General features: G+C 46.7%; 1 protein-coding gene across 1 annotated transcript in view; it reads left to right on the top strand.

The window, feature by feature from the left end:
- The first annotated feature begins 897 nt into the window (after positions 1-897).
- Positions 898-19,149, top strand: part of rbm46 (RNA binding motif protein 46) — a 58,057-nt gene continuing 39,805 nt past the window's right edge. Inside the window, exon 1 of the mRNA XM_078412983.1 lies at positions 898-1,000. The gene's annotated coding sequence lies outside the window, so the exon portion shown is untranslated. The remainder of the gene's footprint in view (positions 1,001-19,149) is intronic.

The raw sequence follows: 19,149 nt of genomic DNA, 5'->3' as shown, positions 1-19,149 counted from the left end.
GCACTGGAATTTACCAGATCCTCATCAGACGTTTGCCCAGTCTTTTATGTCGTGAATGCTGAAGTCCCCATTCCCATGCTGACTCCTGCCAAAAGGTGACGGGAGCAGAATTGGGCCATTCGGTCCATCACGTCTAGTCCGCCATTCCATCATGGATGATCTGTCTCTTCCTCCTAACCCTATTCTCCTGCCTTCTCACCACATAACCCATGTTACCACAGGTCTATTGATCTATCAATAATCGATCTATCTCTGCCTCAGAAATATCCACAGACTTGACCTCCCACAGCCTTCTGTGGCAATGAATTCCACAGATTTACCACCCTCTGACTGAAGAAAGTTCTCCTCATCTCCTCCCTTAAAAAAAACACCTCCTTAAATTCTGAGTCTTGGTCCTAAACTCTCCCCACGAGTGGACACATCCTCTCCACATCCAATCCTTTCACTATTGGGTAAGTTTCAACAAAGGACTTCCTCTCATCCTTTCTTCCCCTCATCCTTCTAAACTCCAGGCAGCGAGTGAGTACTGGCCCAGTGCTTGCAGATGGTGAGAGATGAGAGATGTTTCCAAGCGGGCGGAGGAGGCTGGAGGCGTGTGTGGATGGAGGGAGGGAGGGTCGTGGTGGGCGCTCTGCTTTGTCCACAGCTGGTGCACACAATGTCAATGAGGCGGGGACGAAGCGTGGACGTTTAGTTTTTGCTGCCTCGGCGGGCGACACGGGCGCGTCGCGGCGGCGATGCTGCAACAGCCGTCATCTTGTCCTCTTCCCGTGGTTTTCCACTCTTGCTTCTTCGCAGTGCGTTTGTAATTGTGTTGATTCGAGAAGGTTTCCCGCGGTTGGTGCTGCCCGACGTCGACAGCACTCCACTATCAGCAGCACTACTTCAAACGGCGAGGGGAGGGGATGCGCTTTCTTTAAAAAAAAAAAACTTCGACGCCACGATCTTTCACCTCGCGGGAAACAAAAAAAGGAAACGCTGCCGCCTTCGCCATATATAAGTAAGTCGCCGGGAAAGAGGGGAGTTGTGTTGTGGGGGTTTGTAGGGTGTATGTGTGTGAGGAGAGTGAGACTGCAGCCCGGCTTCCCGCCTTCCCGCCCGCCGCGCGCGCTGCCCCCTTCCCCCCCCCCCCCCCCCCCAGCCGAACGCGAAGCCGTTAAACTGGAAACGGGCGCGGGCGGCGGCCCATGGCCACGCGGCACCGCAGCCCGCCCCCCCCCCGCCGGCCCGCCGAGGCCCCACCACACACACACACACGGCCATAACTACCCCACCACACACACACACACGGCCATAACTACCCCACCACACACGGCTATCACTACCCACCACACACGGCCATCACTACCCCACCACACACACACACACACACGGCCATAACTACCCCACCACACACGGCTATCACTACCCACCACACACGGCCATAACTACCCCACCACACACACACACACACACACACGGCCATAACTACCCCACCACACACGGCTATCACTACCCACCACACACGGCCATAACTACCCCACCACACACACACACGGCCATAACTACCCCACCACACACGGCTATCACTACCCCACCACACACACACACACACACACGGCCATAACTACCCCACCACACACGGCTATCACTACCCCACCACACACACACACGGCCATAACTACCCCACCACACACACACACACACACACACACACACACACACACGGCCATAACTACCCCACCACACACACACACACACACACGGCCATAACTACCCCACCACACACACACACACGGCCATAACTACCCCACCACACACGGCTATCACTACCCACCACACACGGCCATCACTACCCACACCAGCCCGCCCGCCCGCCAAGCAAGGCTCCACCACACACGGCCATCACTACTGGCACTGTCCGAGTACAGCCCACCAAGACACCACACACGGCTGTAAAGGCCCACAGCGCCAATACTCCACCACACACACGGCCATCACTACCCACAGCATCCTGCCGCGCCAAGGCTCCACCACACACGGCCATAAAGGCCCAGGCTCCACCACACACGGAATAACGGCCCACAGCGCTCAACACGGTCATAAACAGCCCGCCCGCACACCACACACGACATAACCACAGGCATTTACCGCCCGCCCGGACACCACACACGGAATAACGGCCCGCAGCGGCGGCAGCAACAGCCCGCCCGGACACCACCACACACGGCCATATAGCCACTTGCACCGCCGCCCCCGGCCATCACCACCACCACCACACACGGCCCGGGCTCCGGCGAGGCTCGTCCACCACCCACACCGAGGCCCGGTCACCACACACGGCAGGCATCGCCGCACAGACTCCGGCGAGGCTCGTCCACACACCGGCCATAACCGCCCGGGCTCCGGCGAGGCTCGTCCACCGCCCACCAGCGGCATTACCACCCCACCTGCCCGGCCTCCGGCAAGGAAAGGCTCGTTCACAGCATCAGGTAGCCAGCCATTGGTTTCACTATTGATAAACAAACACCAAAAAATAATGACGCCTGCTCCATAGAAACATATAGGAAAACAATAGGTGCAGGAGGAGGCCTTTGAGCCAGCACCGCCATTCACTGTGATCATAGCTGATCATCCACAATCAGTACCCCGTTCCTGCTTTTTCCTTTAGGCCCAAGAGCTAAATCTAACTCTTGAAAACGGTTTCCATCTAGATATCCACTCCATCGTGGTATGTACCAAACCAGAGGAATTTATTCACAAAATGCTGGAGTAACTCAGCAGATACTAGAGAAATTGGTCAATCTGCACCCAATTCACTCGTAGTTCCCAACTTTTGACTAAAAGAATTAGCCACTGGAAATAAATCTTGTGTGTGTGTGTGAGAGAGAGAGAGAGAGAAAATAATGAGGTGGATTGGAATAAAACGACACAGTAATGATGGAAATGCGCAGAGAGTTGGATATCAGATCACTGGCCTAAACCGTTGACTTTCCCCCACCGATGCTGCCCAAGTTTTTAGAAGTTTTTGTTATGATTTTAGGGTGGTTACTGGAAATTGAAATGTTTGGCTTTTGTGAATTCCGAGTACGTCAAATAAATGATACTGTAATAATTACACTCAAGTAAATATTTATCTAAATGACAAATGGCAGTAAAGGGGGTGAGCAACAAAGTTGAGATTTTACAATATATATGTAAATATTTTTCTACTTTAGGTACGAGTTTCATTATTGTGTGTGGTATGTTTTATTGTCAGTGAAAAAAAAGTCAAGCAATGTTTCATATACCATCAATTGTTTTATTTCAAACATGACACTGACTTGTGTTACCCTGAAGAATGGGAATCAAGAGAAATTAATTTTTAATGACCCTAATGATCACAGATATCACAAAATGCTGGAGTAACTCAGCAGGTCAGGCAGCATCTCTGGAGAGAAGGAATGGGTGACTTCGAGTCAAGACCCTTCTTCAGACTGATGAAGTCTCCTCTGACGAGAGTTTAGCAACATGCTCTCTCGCTGCTCCCCCTCTGTGATTCCTCCTGGCCTCCTACTAGCTCCACTAATGATCACAGAAGTGAAATGAAACCTATTTGTATTGTGGGTGGATTGTATGTGTCCTAATGATTTTTTTTTGTCTTCTTTGAAATATTGAAGTATGCAGGGTAATTTCTTTAAAAATGTATAATGTGGAGTGTAGTTCCAAATAAGTGATGTGCATAAAATCAATCTGTTACTGAACTTTGTCAAGCTTGATTGACAGTCACCTCAGTTCTTGCCCGTTAAAGCTCTGTCACTTTTTGCGGCCTTATTAAAATTGCACTTTATATTGTGGGTAGCTCTTGTAAGGCCTGCAAAAAAAAAAGTCACTAATTGACGGAGTAACCACCATTGTGTCAGGCAGCATTTCTGGAGAACACGCACAGCTGATGTTTTGGGTCGAGACCCTTCCTCAGACTGAATGTAAAGGGATGAGAAAGCTGGAAGAGAGGTGGGAGGGGGGAATGCAAGGCCAAGGCAAGTGATAGTTGGATGCAAATGACGACGGCAGTGATTGGCAAATGGGTGGACAAAAGTGAGAGATGCAAAGAAGAGATAAGGCTTGAGATAAGGATAGAAGAAACGTGAAATATAAAGCCAGAGGAAGGGAGGAAGGAGACAGGGAAAGGGGGAGGGAGGACGGGATGGTAGAAGAAATGGGTAGCATTCTGGTGAGGTGTAGGGAAGTGAGGGTAAAAAAGGGGGAGGAGTGGATGTTGTTGGTTAGACCAAAGGGGATGGGGGAAGGCAAAAGTGTTCACTTCCACCTATGTTCCTTCCTCTGGCTTCATATTTCATACGTATTCTGTGCTGATTTCTCACAACCTTTTATCTTCTCCCCATGTCTGGCTTTTGTCCACGCATCTGCCAATTGGGAGCGGCACGGTAGCGCAGCAGTAGAATTCCTACCTCACATCGTCAGGGACCCGGTTTGATCCTGACCTCAGATGCTGTCTGTGTGGATTTTGCACATTCTCCCTGTGACCGTGTAGGTTTTCTGCAGTTGTCTACTGGCAAGGCCTGCATTTATAACCCATTGGAAAATGCCCTGAGGAGGCTCGAGTGTGGCATTCTTACTCTTTGGTTAAATAAAGGTATGGACATTTGAGAAATGCTAGGGTTTACTATGGTAATATCTAGACAAATATTTCCAAATTGTGTGTGTGTATTGTGTGTGATCTGCAGGTAAATTTACAGGTGGTAGGGGAAAAAATCAGCAAACAGTAGAAATCTGAAAGAATACAGAAAATTCTAGAAATATGCAGGTCAGGCATCTGCGAGGTAGAAGGAAAAGTAATTGACTTGAAATATGCTTTTTGTTTTCCACAGATGCCAAATTATCTTAGTTTTTCTGATGATTTGTTACTTTGCGGGTATTCATGTATCTGCTGCATTTACCCTTATAAGCAATGATGGATATGATTAATGCCAAAGTTACCATATTAATCGCTGCATGCATTGCGTAAAAAGCACACGTAGCAGCAAAGGTATGCCACGATGAAGAGAATGGTTGTTCCTGATGGTGAATGGGATACCAATTGTGTGACAAGTTGAGAAAGCTGTACTCCAATGTTGTGCCTTATAGACACTGTTTGTGGATTCAGGCAATGGGGCAGTCACCACAGAATATTGATCCTTAGGACTGTTATTGGTGAATATATGCCATAAAATTGTTCGGTCCATTAAATTGAATGATGTGATAAATAAGTTGACAAGATGTACCTGAACACTTTCACATCACTTTGTTGCAGCATTGGAACAGATTGGATTTGGTATGGAGAGTATGTTTCTTAAAGATAGAATTTCACACTTCATCTGGGATTTTATCATGCTTTTTGGGTTCAGAGATGAAACGCCTATGCTGTTGCTGCAACAATCAATGTATCAAGGATCAAAAATAGAAAGGAACTAATTGTTGATCTCAGAAAGGGTAAGTTTTAGAAAGTTTTCATTGGTGGGTTGGTATGGAGAGAGTTTGCAGCTTCAAATTCATAGGTGTTAAAACCTCAGATTACTTTTTCCCGGCAGGCCCATACATGTGATTGTAAAGAAGGAATGTCAGTACCAATATTTACTTAGAAATTTATAGAGGTTTGGCATGTCAGTGAATGCTCTAACAAACTTCCATCTAAATTATCCTAAGTGGTTGGACAATGGCCTGGTATGGCAATTCCAACGCACAGGAATGCAAAAGGCTACAGGAAGTGGTGGACTCAGCAGGCTCCAACAAAGGCACAGCTCTCCCCAACACTGAAAAATGTATGTGAGGCACTGCCTCAAGATGGCAGCATCTATTAGTAATGTTCCCCATCATCTAGGCTGCACCCTTTACTCTCTGCCACCTTCAAGTAGTAGGTACAGAAGCCCGAAGTTGCACTCCACCAGGTTCAGGAGCAGCTACTTTCCTACTACTTTTACGTATGTTCTTGAACCAACCGCACAACTAATCCTATCGCAACAATGGAACATCTCTTGTAATAAATACCGTAGCCTTTCTGGATTATCCATTTCATCAGACCAACAGAGATCATGGGCTCTGTGACGAGTCCAACGGTATCGGAATGGGCCACCGAGGGGCCAAGAAACCGACCCGCAAAGTCGGCCCTGGAAGTTGTCTATGGGAACGGATCTGCCGCCTCCGGCCAGGTCAGGGATCCCGAACCCTGACTGCAAGGGGAAATTCGACCCGCCGATCGGCGCGGAAGTCCCATTGAGGTTGAGATTGGCTTCCTTACCCAGTCTGACTTGACGATGCAGACACGAAGAATCAGGCAATTGTTTCAGCCAGCCAACTCTCAATGGTAGCTAGAATTGGCAGATGGTTTGTGAGTTGTATCTTTCCAGGATGGTCCAGCATGCCTAAAATCATAAAATGTTGGAAAAATCAGATAGACAGGTAGCATTTACGGAAAGAGAAACAGGAAATATATCCAGTCCAAAACTGAATACAGTTCATGGAAAATCTTTATCTGCCAAGAAATGCATTTTCTTTGTTGAATTTAGAAACCTGTCTGGTTTTTTATATTTGAAGCAGTTTCATATATTTACAATTACTTGATAGATCATTAAGAATTAGTAAAGATCAGAGCAGCACAGTGGCACAGCGGTAGATTTGCTGCTTTACAGCGCTAGAGACCCAGGTTCGATCCTGATTACGGGTGTTGTTTCTATGGAGTTTGTACTTTTTCCCTGTGACCACTTGGGTTTTCTCCAGGTCCTCTGGTTTCCTCCCAGACATGTCCATTCCAGACATGTAGGTTTACAGGTTAATTGACTTTTGTAAATTGTCCCCAAGGTGTAGGATAGAACTAGTGTACAAGTGATCCATGGGCAGTGTCCACTCTTTAGGGTGAAGGGCCGGTTTCCATGCTGGGTCTCTAAACTAAATTAAACTAAAGATCTGGAGTTAACAGGAAAGCAAGACCGGGTTATCATAGTAAATTAACTTCCATGAAGGTTATTAGTGAACCAGTGACTGCTTTTCTCATTCCTAATTTCTACCCATGTAACCTCCTTGGCCTCCAGGATATCCTTCCTATAGCCACAATGTTCTCCCTGATCAGCAGTGCAATCTCAAAGATCAGCCATGCTTTCCATGTTGAGTAAAATTCCAATTGAATAAAATCATACGAAATCTAATATCACATGGCATAGGAATAGCAGCTGAATGATTTCTTTTTCTCATTTTAGCCCCATCACAAAATAGTTTATTACTTTTTTTTCTGTCTAATTTATAATTTCTCATTTCATCTTAATAATAATAATAATAATAATGCATTACATTTGTATAGCGCTTTTCTAAAAACTCAAAAACGCTTTACATGGTTTACTAAAACATAGAAATAAATAAATAAATAAGTAAACGAACAGAAAAGGAAAGATAAGGTGAGGTGACGGTCAGTGGTTGAAGGCAGTGTTGAACAGGTGAGACTTCAGTGATGTTTTGAATGTGGTGAGTGAGGAGGAGTCTCTGATGGTTTGAGGTAGTGAGTTCCAGAGGGTGGGAGCAGCGATGGAGAAAGCCCTGCCCCCCAGGATCTGAGTTTGGTCCGGATGGAGAGGGACAGGAGGTTAGCAGCAGCAGAGCGGAGGGTACGGGTGGGAGTGTGTCTGTGGAGGAGGTCAGTCAGGTAGGATGGGGCCAGGTTATGGAGGGCTTTGTAGGTCATGAGGAGGATTTTGTACTGGATTCTCTGGGGGATGGGGAGCCAGTGGAGCTTGTAAAGGACAGGGGTGATATGGTCACGGGTCGGGGAGTGGGTGAGTAGACGGGCAGCGGAGTTTTGGATGTATTGGATCTTAATCAAATTAGTCTTGAAGTCATTCCAAAATACCAGGTTCTGCAAAGTAGAGTCATAGAGTCCTACAGCACAGAAAGAGGCCCTTCGGCCCATCGTGTCGGTGTCGTCCGTTACCAAACACAGTCTAATTTTAATCCCATTTTCCCACATTTGGACCGTAGCCCTGAATGTTGTAGCATTTCAAGTGCCCATCCAAATGCCTCTTAAACGTTGTGAGTGTTCCCGCCTCCACCACCACCCCAGGCAGTGAGTTCCAGACTCCAATCACCCTCTGGGTGAAAAAGTTATTTCTCACATCCCCCCGAAACCTCCCTCCCCTTACCCTGTATCTATGTCCCCTCGTTGTTGAACCTTCCACCAGTGGAAGAAGTTCCCCGCCATCTACCTTATCTATGCCCCTCATGATCTTGTACACCTCGATCATGTCCCCTCTCAGCCTTCTCTGCTCCAGGGAAAACAACCCCAGTCTGCTCAGTCTCTCCTCATAGCTGAGGCCCTTCATCCCTGGCAGCATCCTGGTGAATCTCCTCTGCACCCTCTCCAAAGCTATCACATCCTTTCTATAATGTGGTGACCAGAACTGTACACAATACTCCAGCTGTGGCCTCACCAGTGTTCTGTACAATTCCATCATTACCCCCCTACTTTTATATTCGATGCCCCGGCTAATGAAGGCCAGTAACCCATATGCCTTTTTGACCACCCTGTCCACCTGTCCTGCTGCCTTCAAGGACTTGTGTACCTGTACTCCAAGGTCCCTCTGTACCCCTGTCTTCCCTAGGGTCCTTCCATTCATGGTGTACTCCCTCTCCGTTATTCCTGCCAAAGTGCATCACCTCGCACTTTTCAGGATTAAATTCCATCTGCCACTGCTCCGCCCATCTGACCATCTCATCTATATCTTCCTGCAGCTTGCAGATCCCTTCCTCGCTATTCACCACCCCCCCTAACTTTGTGTCATCTGCAAACTTGCTGATCATGCCCTGTACGTTGACATCCAGATCATTAATGTAGATTACAAACAGTAAGGGACCCAACACCGATCCCTGCGGCACCCCACTGGCAAAGTAGATGGCAAAGTACACCAAGTGGTGTGTTTGTCTTTTTCTGTGTTTTCTCTCCTGCATCCAAGAATCTGTAAATTGCATACATTTTCTCAACATCATATAATTAATAGTGAATACCACAGACCTCAGTTCAGCATTTGCAGTAGCCAATTGTTGGTCTTCTAAATTGACCTAGAATTTCTTAAGGAACTAACTTTTTCCATTACCCTCCTTGTTTTAATCATCTCTTTGGGTTCCCTTGTTTTATGAGAGAATTTGGAGAAATGATGACCATCTAAAGCCATCCACCAAATTTAGCCATACCAACTAACTCATTCGACCAAAAGAAAGGCAGCAGAATAGACTATTCCTAACTTAGATGTCTTGTCTGGAATATATTTCCTGTTTTGGTATTAATCTAATTTCTGGAGTCTGGATGACAGAGAGCTACATAAATAGTTTCAGGTTATTGAAAGAGGTAAGAGAGGAGATTGCATGGGTCTTGACAAAGATCTCTACCTGCAGATTAGATCCTGGAGGACTGGAGATTAGCCAATGTTGTTCCTTTGTTTTAGAAGGAAAGTAGTGATAATTTAGGAAATTATAGGCTGGTGAGCTGTCAGTGTTAGGGAGGCTATTAGAGGTAGGATCCACTTGTATTGAGAAGAGAATGAGCTTATTAGGGACAGTCCACATGGCTTTTTCTGTAGCAGGACTAACTTGATTGATTTTTTTGAGGAGGTGATACGCATCCACTGAGCTCTCCTACATCAACTGCTGTGTGGAGAATGTCACGGAGGACAAGGAGATAAAGATGTTCCCAAACCGGAAACCCTGGATGAACAAGGAGGTACAGAACCTGCTGAGGGCACGCAACAATGCCTTTAAATCTGGTGACACTTCAGCATACAGTGTTGCCAGATCAAACCTGAACAAAGGTATTAAAAGGGCCAAAGACACCCACAGGCAACGGGTGGAAGACCACTTCAACACCACGGACACCAGAAGCATGTGGCAGGGTGTCAGGGACATCACTGGCTACAAGAGCAGCCCTGCCTGCCTCCACAGCGATAAGGCACTGACCAACGAGCTTAACACCTTCTTTGCCCGCTTTGAAACTGGCAAAACCACCTTGAGTGGAAGAACCCCAGCCGAGGCGGAGGGACAGGTTTTGCAACTGAGCACACAGGAGGTACAACGCGCTCTGCAAAGGGTCAACCCACGCAAGGCTGCAGGCCCGGATGGAGTTCAAGGAAGGGTACTGAAGGACTGTGCTGAACAGCTGGCTGAGGTATTCACCAGGATCTTTAACCTGTCATTATCTCTGGCTACGGTCCCCAAGTGCCTGAAGTCGGCTATCATAGTTCCGGTGCCGAAAAAAGCAAAGATCTCCAACCTGAATGACTACCGCCCGGTTGCCCTAACGCCGATAGTCATGAAGTGCTTTGAAAGGCTGGTCCTCTCACACATCAAATCCAGCATCCCTGACTCACTGGACCCACATCAATTTGCATACAGGGCAAATAGATCCACAGAGGACGCCATCTCTCTGGCTCTTCACACTGTCCTGACTCACCTAGAGAGACAGGGCACGTACGTGAGGATGCTATTCATAGACTATAGCTCCGCCTTCAACACGGTCATCCCCACCAAGCTCATCACCAAACTCCACCAGCTAGGCCTCAGCTCGTCATTATGTGACTGGATCCTGGACTTCCTGCTGGAACGACCGCAGGCAGTAAGAATGGGCCCGCACCTGTCCTCCACTATCACCCTGAGTACCGGCACACCACAGGGCTGTGTTCTGAGCCCCATGCTCTACTCCCTCTTCACACACGACTGTGTTCCTGCATTTGACACCTACACCATTGTCAAGTTTGCAGACGACACAACGGTGATCGGGCTTATCACCAACGGGGATGAAACAAACTATAGAGCGGAGGTGCAGAACCTGGCGGACTGGTGCTCGGAGAACAACCTGTCCCTAAATACCACCAAGACCAAGGAGCTGATCATCAACTTCCGTAGGTCACATAACGGGGAATATGCCCCGATCTCTATCAACGGGGACAGTGTGGAGAGAGTGTCCAGCTTCAAGTTTCTGGGCACTCACATTTCGGAGGACCTAACATGGTCCAATAACACTGCTGCGCTGGTCAAGAAGGCACAGCAAAGACTGTTCTACCTAAGAACACTGAAAAAGTCTGGTCTACCCCAACAGCTGCTGACGACCTTCTACCGCTGCACCATAGAGAGCATCCTAACGCATGGCATCCCTGTGTGGTACCTCAGCTGCACGGAGGCAGAAAGGAAAGCTCTACAGCGGGTAGTCCATAGAGCTCAGAGGGCCACCGGAACACAGCTACCAGACTTGGAGGGCATCTACAACACACGATGCCTCAGAAATGCCACCAGCATCCACAAAGACTCTTCACACCCCTGCAACAGTCTGTTCGAACTCCTTCCATCGGGCAGACGATACAAGGCCTTCTACGCCCGCACCTCCAGACTCAGGAACAGCTTCATCCCCAGGGCCATAGCTGCTATGAACCGGTCCTGCTGAGCCGGATGGTCACAACGCATAGATCAACTTGCACTTTACCCTGTCTAAAACTAAAACTGTTACAATTGTTTCGTTGGGTTGCTGTTGTCTAAATTACTTAAATTATTGCATCGTATGGGAGGCGCATTCCCAATCTCGTTGTACCCCTGGGTACAATGACAATAAAAATATATTGTATTGTATTGTATGAGGACAAGGCAGTGGATGTTGTGTACATGGATTTAAGTAAGGCATTTGATAAAGTTCCTCATGGTAGGCTGATCCAGGAGATTAAGATGCAATGAGATCCTCAGTGAAGTGGTGGTTGGATTCAGAATTGGCTTATTCATTAAAGACGGTGGGTAGTGGTGGAAGGGTGTTATTCTGGCTGGAGATGTGTGACCAGTGCTGTTCCATGGGGATCTGTGTGGAGACGTCTGTTGTTTGAGATATATATAAATGACTTGGGTTTAAATGTAGATTTGTTGGTTAGTAAGTTTGCAGACAACACCAAAATAATTTGAATTGCGGGCAACGAGGAAGCCTGCCTTTTGGTTTAGGCTTATTATTGTCACGTACACCGAGGCAGGTTAGAAACATAGAAACATAGAAAATAGGTGCAGGAGTAGGCCATTCGGCCCTTCGAGCCTGCACCGCCATTCAATATGATCATGGCTGATCATCCAGCTCAGTAGCCTGTACCTGCCTTCTCTCCATACCCCCTGATCCCTTTAGCAAAAAGGGCCACATCTAACTCCCTCTTAAATATAGCCAATGAACTGGCCTCAACTACCTTCTGTGGCAGAGAATTCCACAGACTCACCACTCTCTGTGTGAAGAAATGTTTTCTCATCTCGGTCCTAAAAGACTTCCCCCTTATCCTTAAGCTGTGACCCCTGGTTCTGGACTCCCCCAACATCGGGAACAATTGTTTAGCCATTGTCATTTACATATCATTAATTCCCTAAGCGCAAGTGAAGATTTTTACTTAATAGTGTTGAATGATATGACCTATTTTGAATTTTACGTGGTCAATGTTATTTGAACATAGAACGTAGGACACAGAAACAGGTCCTAGGACCCATGATGTCTGTGCCGAACATGATACCAAATAAAACAGTCCTTCTGTCTGCGAGTGATCCACATCCCTCTGTTCCTTTCCCAAAGTGTCTTAAATGCTACTATCGTAACTGCCATATTGTTAAAGGACTTGCCTTTAACTGTATACCTACCCCATACATTTGATCTCCCAAAATGCAACACCTCGCATTTGCCTGGATTAAACTCCATCTGCCATTTTTCTGCCCACATTTGCAACTGGATTATACACTTCTGAATCATTTGACAGCCAGTAACATTGTCCGCATCTCCTTACATTTTTATGTTGTTTGCAAACGTACATTATCATCATTTCACATATGCTTACTTTTACCTTTTGCCAATTTTACTACCTCTCTTGCCATCGAAGGTTACCTTAACTTGCCATCCTTGAGCAATGAATCAGCTGGTCTTTAAGTGACTCCAGCATGTCAGACCTGTATCATTCTGTATGTTCGCCCTATCTATATCCCTCATGATTTTATACAATGTATGAACATTGAATTCTCCAATTTTAGGTAAGTAACATACAAACAACCCCCCCCCCCCCCCTTTGCTTCCTTTTGCCCCACCTAGATTCCAAATATAAGGGGAAGGTGTACGGTAGATGGCAAGACCCTAAACAGCATTGATGCGCAGAGGGATCTTGAGGTCCAGGTCCATAGCTCCCGGAAAGTGACAAAACAAGTAGAGAAATAAAGAAGGCCGATGGTACTCTTGCCTTCATTGGTCTGGGAGTTGGTTTTAAGCATCGAGAAGTCATGACGCAGCTCCATAAGACTTTGGTTTGGTCGCATTTGGAAACAGAGATATGGTTGACAGGCAGAACCTTTTTCCCAGGGTGGAAAGGTTCAGTGAATAGGGAGCACAGCTTTAAAATGAAAGGGACATCATTTAAATGTGTGGGGTATATATTTTACACAGAGTGGTGGGTGCCTGGAACGGTTGCTGAGGATGGTGGTGGAGAAAATAAAATAGCATTTAAGTGGCTTTTAGAAAGGCACATGGATCTGTAGCGAATGGATGGATATGGATGGATAAGATTAGTTTATTTTAGCATCATTTTTGGCACTGCCATTGTGGGCTGAAGGGCCTATTCCTGTGCTGTACATTTAGAGGATGGTAGAGGCATCTTAAAGACGTGCCTAAATGAGCAGGTATCACAAAATGCTGGAGTAACTCAGCGGGTCAGGCAGCATCTCAGGAGAGAAGGAATGGGTGACTTTTCGGGTCGAGAACCTTCTTCAGACATGAGCACTTGACTGTTCAAGACATGGAAGACTGTGAGTCATGTGCTGGAAAACGGGCTTAATACTGGATGGCTGCAAGTGCATAGTGGGCCATGGGCATTGTTTCTGTATAATATGATTTTCATGTTATGCATGTATGATCTGTCTCATTGTTCCAAATCGACATGGTTGTAGGAAAGAGTAAGTTAAATTTTCATTACCCATGGCTTACTTCGGGGAGGATAAGACCTACAATATTTCACAAGCATAATGCACTGTCATAGATTTATTCAAATTATCTTTAGAGTTAGAGAGCTATATAGCACGGAAACGAGCCGTCCGGCTCAACTTGTTCTTGCTGACCAACTCGGCATATTGGGCTCGTCCCATTTGCCTGCATTCAGCCCATAATCCTCTAAACTCTTCCTATCCATATATCTGTCCAAATGCCTTTTAAATGTCTTTTAAATGTCTTAATTGTATCCGCTTCTGTCTCTTCCTCGGGCACCTCTTTCCAAACATAGACTACCCTGTGAGAAAAAGTTGCCTTTGAGGTCCCTCTTATATCTACACTCTCATGTTAAGCCTATGCCCTCTGGTTTTAGAATCCTCAACCCTGGGAAAAAGACAACGAACAATCACTTTATCCATGCCCCTCATGATCTTGTACACCTCAATAAGGTCACCTCTCAGCTTCCTCACGCCAAAGAAAAAATGTCCAACCTATCAAACCTCTCATTTTAACTCAAGTGCATAAGTCCAGGTAATATCCTAATGAACCTCCTCTGCACTCTTTCTAACCTAATGACACCCTTCCTAGATCTGTTTGCCTAGAATTGCACACAGTACTCCAAGTGTGGTCAGACACAGAGAGGAGCTCTCTCACTGTACTTGAAAAACTGAAGGTCAGAGCTGCGGTTAGGAAAGACATTGCAAGAAGACAGCTTTTGTGAATGTTTAGTTTAGTATATTATTGTCACGTGTACCGAGGTACAGTGAAAAACTTTTGTTTCCATGCTATCCAGTCAGAGAAAAGACTTTCCATGATTACAATCAAGCCGTCCACAGTGCACAGATAAAGGATAAAGGGTATAACATTACAGAAACCTGGTTAAGAGACCGGCAGGACAGGCAACTTAACGTTCCAGGGTACAGGTACTTCAGGAGAGAAAGGGGGGGAGGATAAAAGCAGATGGGTGTTGTATTATTGATTAAGGAGGAAGTCACGGCAGTGGTGAGAGGTGACATTACTGACAGTTCATCCAGTGAGGCTGTATGAGTAGAGCTGAGAAACAAGAAAGGGATGAGCACCTTGTTGGGAGTGTAGTACAGGCCCCCAAATGGTCCACGGGAATTAGAAGAGCAAATACACCAGGAGATTCCAGGCAGCTACAGGAATAATAAGGTTGCCATAGTAGGGGATTTTAACTTTCCCAATAATGACTGGGAATGTCAGAGAAGGAAAGGCTTAGTAGGAAAGGTGCAATTTGTCAAATGTGTTCTGGAAAGATTCCTCCGGCATTATTTAGGGGGGCCTTTCATGGGAGCTGTCAATGCTTGATCTAGTCTTGGGAAATTAGGAGGGTCAAAAGGATGAATTGTTTGTGGATGAGCCTTTTGGGACCAGCGACTATTGTCCTATTAGATATAAGATAGTTATGGATAGAGACAGGGTGGGCCCATGAGTTAAAATTCTAAATTGGGGCAAGGCCAACTTTGACGGTATTATAGAGGAACTTGCTTAAGTTGATTGGAGTAAGTTGTTTGAAAGAAAAGAAATAGAGTGGGATGTTTAAAAAAAGTGCTGACAAGAGTTCAGAACATGCATGTTCCTGTTAGATTGAAGGGCAAGACAGATGGGCATAAGGAAGCTTGGGTAACAAAAGAAATGGAAGCTCTGGTCAAGAGTAAAAGGAGGCATGGGGCAGGTGTAGGCAGCTGGGATCGTGTATCCCTGGAGGAGTTTTGGGTACTGAGGAGCAAGCTAAAAAAGGAAGGTAGACACAAAATGCTGGAGTAACTCAGCGGGTCAGGCAGCATCTCTGGAGAGAAGGAATGGGTGACGTTTCGGGTCTGAAGTCCTTCTTCAGACTGCATCTACCGACCAGCATCTGCAGTTTTCTTTCCTACACAAGCTAAAAAAGATCAGTAGTGCAAGAAGGGGAGATGGGGATAGCTGTGGCATATAATATTAAGGATAATCCCAAGAGATTATCACCTTTCACAAGCCCTTGTCATCTTTCAGAATGTTAACTGTAGGAGTGGCATGAAAAGCTCTGTACACCCCGACATGACTATAGATAGCTGTGTGCAGGCAATGGGTGGGTTTGCTCGTCAGCTATTACTGCAGCTTCCAAGATGTCAGGGAAGACTGTGTTCTTCCTGAATTCTGAGTGGGTGGTGTCGCTGGACCTGGGTAAGGGGACCATGGTGGATAAGATTTTCCAACAGAGTACCATCGTGCAATGGTCATTGCAATGTACTGCCCTTCGTACTTGGTGGCATCCTCCTCCCCCATCTTTGCCCTCTGGGAGAGGTTTGGTCAGATATGACCCCTAAACCGCGATGTCTGTGGGAGAGCAACCTCTGTCATATTTTATGTTTCGGCAACATGTGATTATACACCTGGCACAGGATGGGGACACCAAGGGCCATTTCACTGTCCAGTTCTGGTCTTCTGAACTTTGAACCATGCGCAGTGTCATGCCTGAAAAGGCACTTTCGAAAGGTCTACCCTAACCTATGGGCTGCGACTTGCATCTCAATGACCTAGGATGATACCGTTTCTCCTCCAGTCCACCCTGTGCCCAAAGTAGTGGTCACTGGTACATTTCATAGTAGCGGCACAGTGGCGTAACGTTAAAGTTGCTGCCTTACAGTGCCAGAGACCAGGGTTCAATCCTTTCTATGGGTGCTGTCTGCATGGAGTTTGTACGTTCTCCCTGTGATCGTGTGGGGTCTCTCCAGGTGCTCCGGATTCCTCCCACACTCCAAAGATGTGCAGGTTTGTAGGTTAATTGGATTCTGTAAATTGTTCCCAGTGTGTAGGATAGAACTAGCGTATGGGTGATTGCTGACTCAGTGGGCTGAAGAGCCCGTTTCCACGCTGTATCTCTAAACGAGACCACAGCTCCCATTCAGGTGTGATGTCTATCTTGCTGGCCCCAACTTTGCAACCAGTGATCCTGGAAGTGCAGGATCTTGTGACCGGCCATTTGCTTCATCATCACCGTGCGTCCTGATGGCATGCCATTGCAAATTGTGAGCATGTGTGCCCCCAGGCCTGGTGTGATACCCATTTTGGGTAGTATCCACTTTTGAGCTCCATCGTCCATGGTGAGTGCACCATCAATGCAGACACCGATTTTCTTCTCATACCTGTACTTTCCCCTGCCTTGCTCTCAGTCTGATGAAGGGTCTCGATCCAAAACGTCACCTATTCCTTTTCTGCAGAGATGCTGCCTGACCCGCTGAGTTACTCCAGCATTTTGTGTCTATCTTTGGTGTAAAGTAGCATCTGCAATTCCTTCTTACACATTCAGTTTATCGCAAGATTTCTTCTCAGACTTAGAAGAGTAAATGTGTTATTAAAAAAAATCTTAACAGTTATTAGAAGGTACTGCTGCTGCCTCAGAGCGCCAACGAGCTGGGTTTGATCCTGACCTCTGCTGCTTTCTGTGTAGAATTTCATTGTGGCTGTTTTGGTTTTGGTGAATGTGCAAGAGAATAGTTACAGAGAAAATAGTTAGCCCTTGGATTGGTGGAGTCAGTGTATTTCAGTGTTTTAGCAGCAGCGGGAGAATATAAAAGTTAGCCCTTAGATGGTGGAGTCTGTATTTCATGGTCGAATCAGCAGTGGGAGAATTCAAAGGCTAGCTCTTGGATTGGTGGAGTCAGTGTACTTTAGTGTCGAACAGCAGCGGGAGAATTCAAAAGCAAGCTCTTGCATGGTTGGAGTTAGTGTATTTCAATGTCAGAGTAGCAGTGGGAGAATTTACAAGCTCGGTGTAGTGGAGCGGCTGTATTGGGAGAGAGGCTGTGTGAAGGCTAAGTGCTGTGTAGAGCATAATTGAAAAACTTTGGCTCGAGGCTTCGTCAACGAGCTGAGCAGAGGGGGCAGGAGGTAAAGGTACAGTCTGCTGCTTCTTGTGTGTGAATGCTGTGCTTTTCTTTCTTGGTTTTAGTGCAGTAGAAATGGCGGGTAGAATGGGCATTGTTCCTCCTGCAGGATGTGGGAAGTTAAGGAAACTGCTGGTATCCCCGATACCCGCACCTTTATGAATTGTGTCTAGGTGCAGCTCCTAACAGACTGTGTTAGGGAACTGGAGCCTTGACTGGACGACATCAGGATTGTATGGGAGGGAGAACTTCATAGATATAGTGTGGTGGTCATGCCTAAGGTAGAAGAAGAGAGTAGATGCACGGGCGGCACGGTGGCGCAACGGTACAGTTGCTGCCCTGCAGCGCCCGGGACCTGGGTTCCATCCCGACTACGGGTGCTGTCTGTACGGAGTTTGTACGTTCTCCCTGTGACCGCGTGGTATTCTCTGAGATCTTCGCTTTCCTCTCGCATTCCAAAGGCGTGCAGGTTTGTAGGTAAATTGGCTTGGTAAATGTAAAAATTGTCCCTAGTGGGTGTAGGATAGTGTTAATGTGCGGGGATCGCTGGTTGGCGCGGACCCGGTAGGCCAAAGGGCCACGTTTCCGCACTGTATCTCTAAACTAAACTAAAGATGGGTAACCACAAGGAAAGGGAGTAAACAATAGACACTCCTGTGGCCATTCCTCTTCAAAACAGCTATGCCCTTTTGGATACTGTTGGGTGGAGGTGGTGGCCTGTCGGGCTATTCAGGTCTGTGGCACCAAGCTTGGCTCTGAAGCACAGCCAGGAAATGTTTTTAGGGAGTGAGGAAAGACTTGGATTGAATTGCATTTATTTTACTGCGATGGACCTGATGAAGGCGGATGAACGTAGGGCATGGATAGGTAGTGTGACTGGGATATTGTAGCCATTACAGAAACTTGGTAAGAGAGGAACAGAACAGCTTAATATTCCCAGGTACAGGTGCTGCAAGCGAGATAGAGATGAGGCTAAAAGAAGAGGAGGTGTTGCTTTATTGATTAAGGAGAATGTCACTGCAAGAGATGGAGATGATATTACTGATGGTTCATCCAATGAGGCTATATTAGTGGAGCAGAGAAATAAAAAGGGAATGATTACCCTGTTGGGAGTGTACTCATAAGGCCCATAAATAGTCAACGGGAATTAGAAGAATGAATGTGCCAGGAGATTGCAGGCCGTACAGTGGCACAGCGGTAGAGTTGCTGCCTTACAGCGCCAAAGATCCGGGTTCGATCCTGACTACAGTGGTGTCTGCACGGAGTTTGTACATTCTCCCTGTGACTGTGTGG

Source organism: Rhinoraja longicauda, chromosome 1 (assembly GCF_053455715.1).
Source record: "Rhinoraja longicauda isolate Sanriku21f chromosome 1, sRhiLon1.1, whole genome shotgun sequence".
In the NCBI taxonomy this organism is placed as follows: domain Eukaryota; kingdom Metazoa; phylum Chordata; class Chondrichthyes; order Rajiformes; family Arhynchobatidae; genus Rhinoraja; species Rhinoraja longicauda.
The sequence above is the reverse complement of the archived record's forward strand: the minus strand, read 5'-3'. Positions and strand labels throughout refer to the sequence as shown.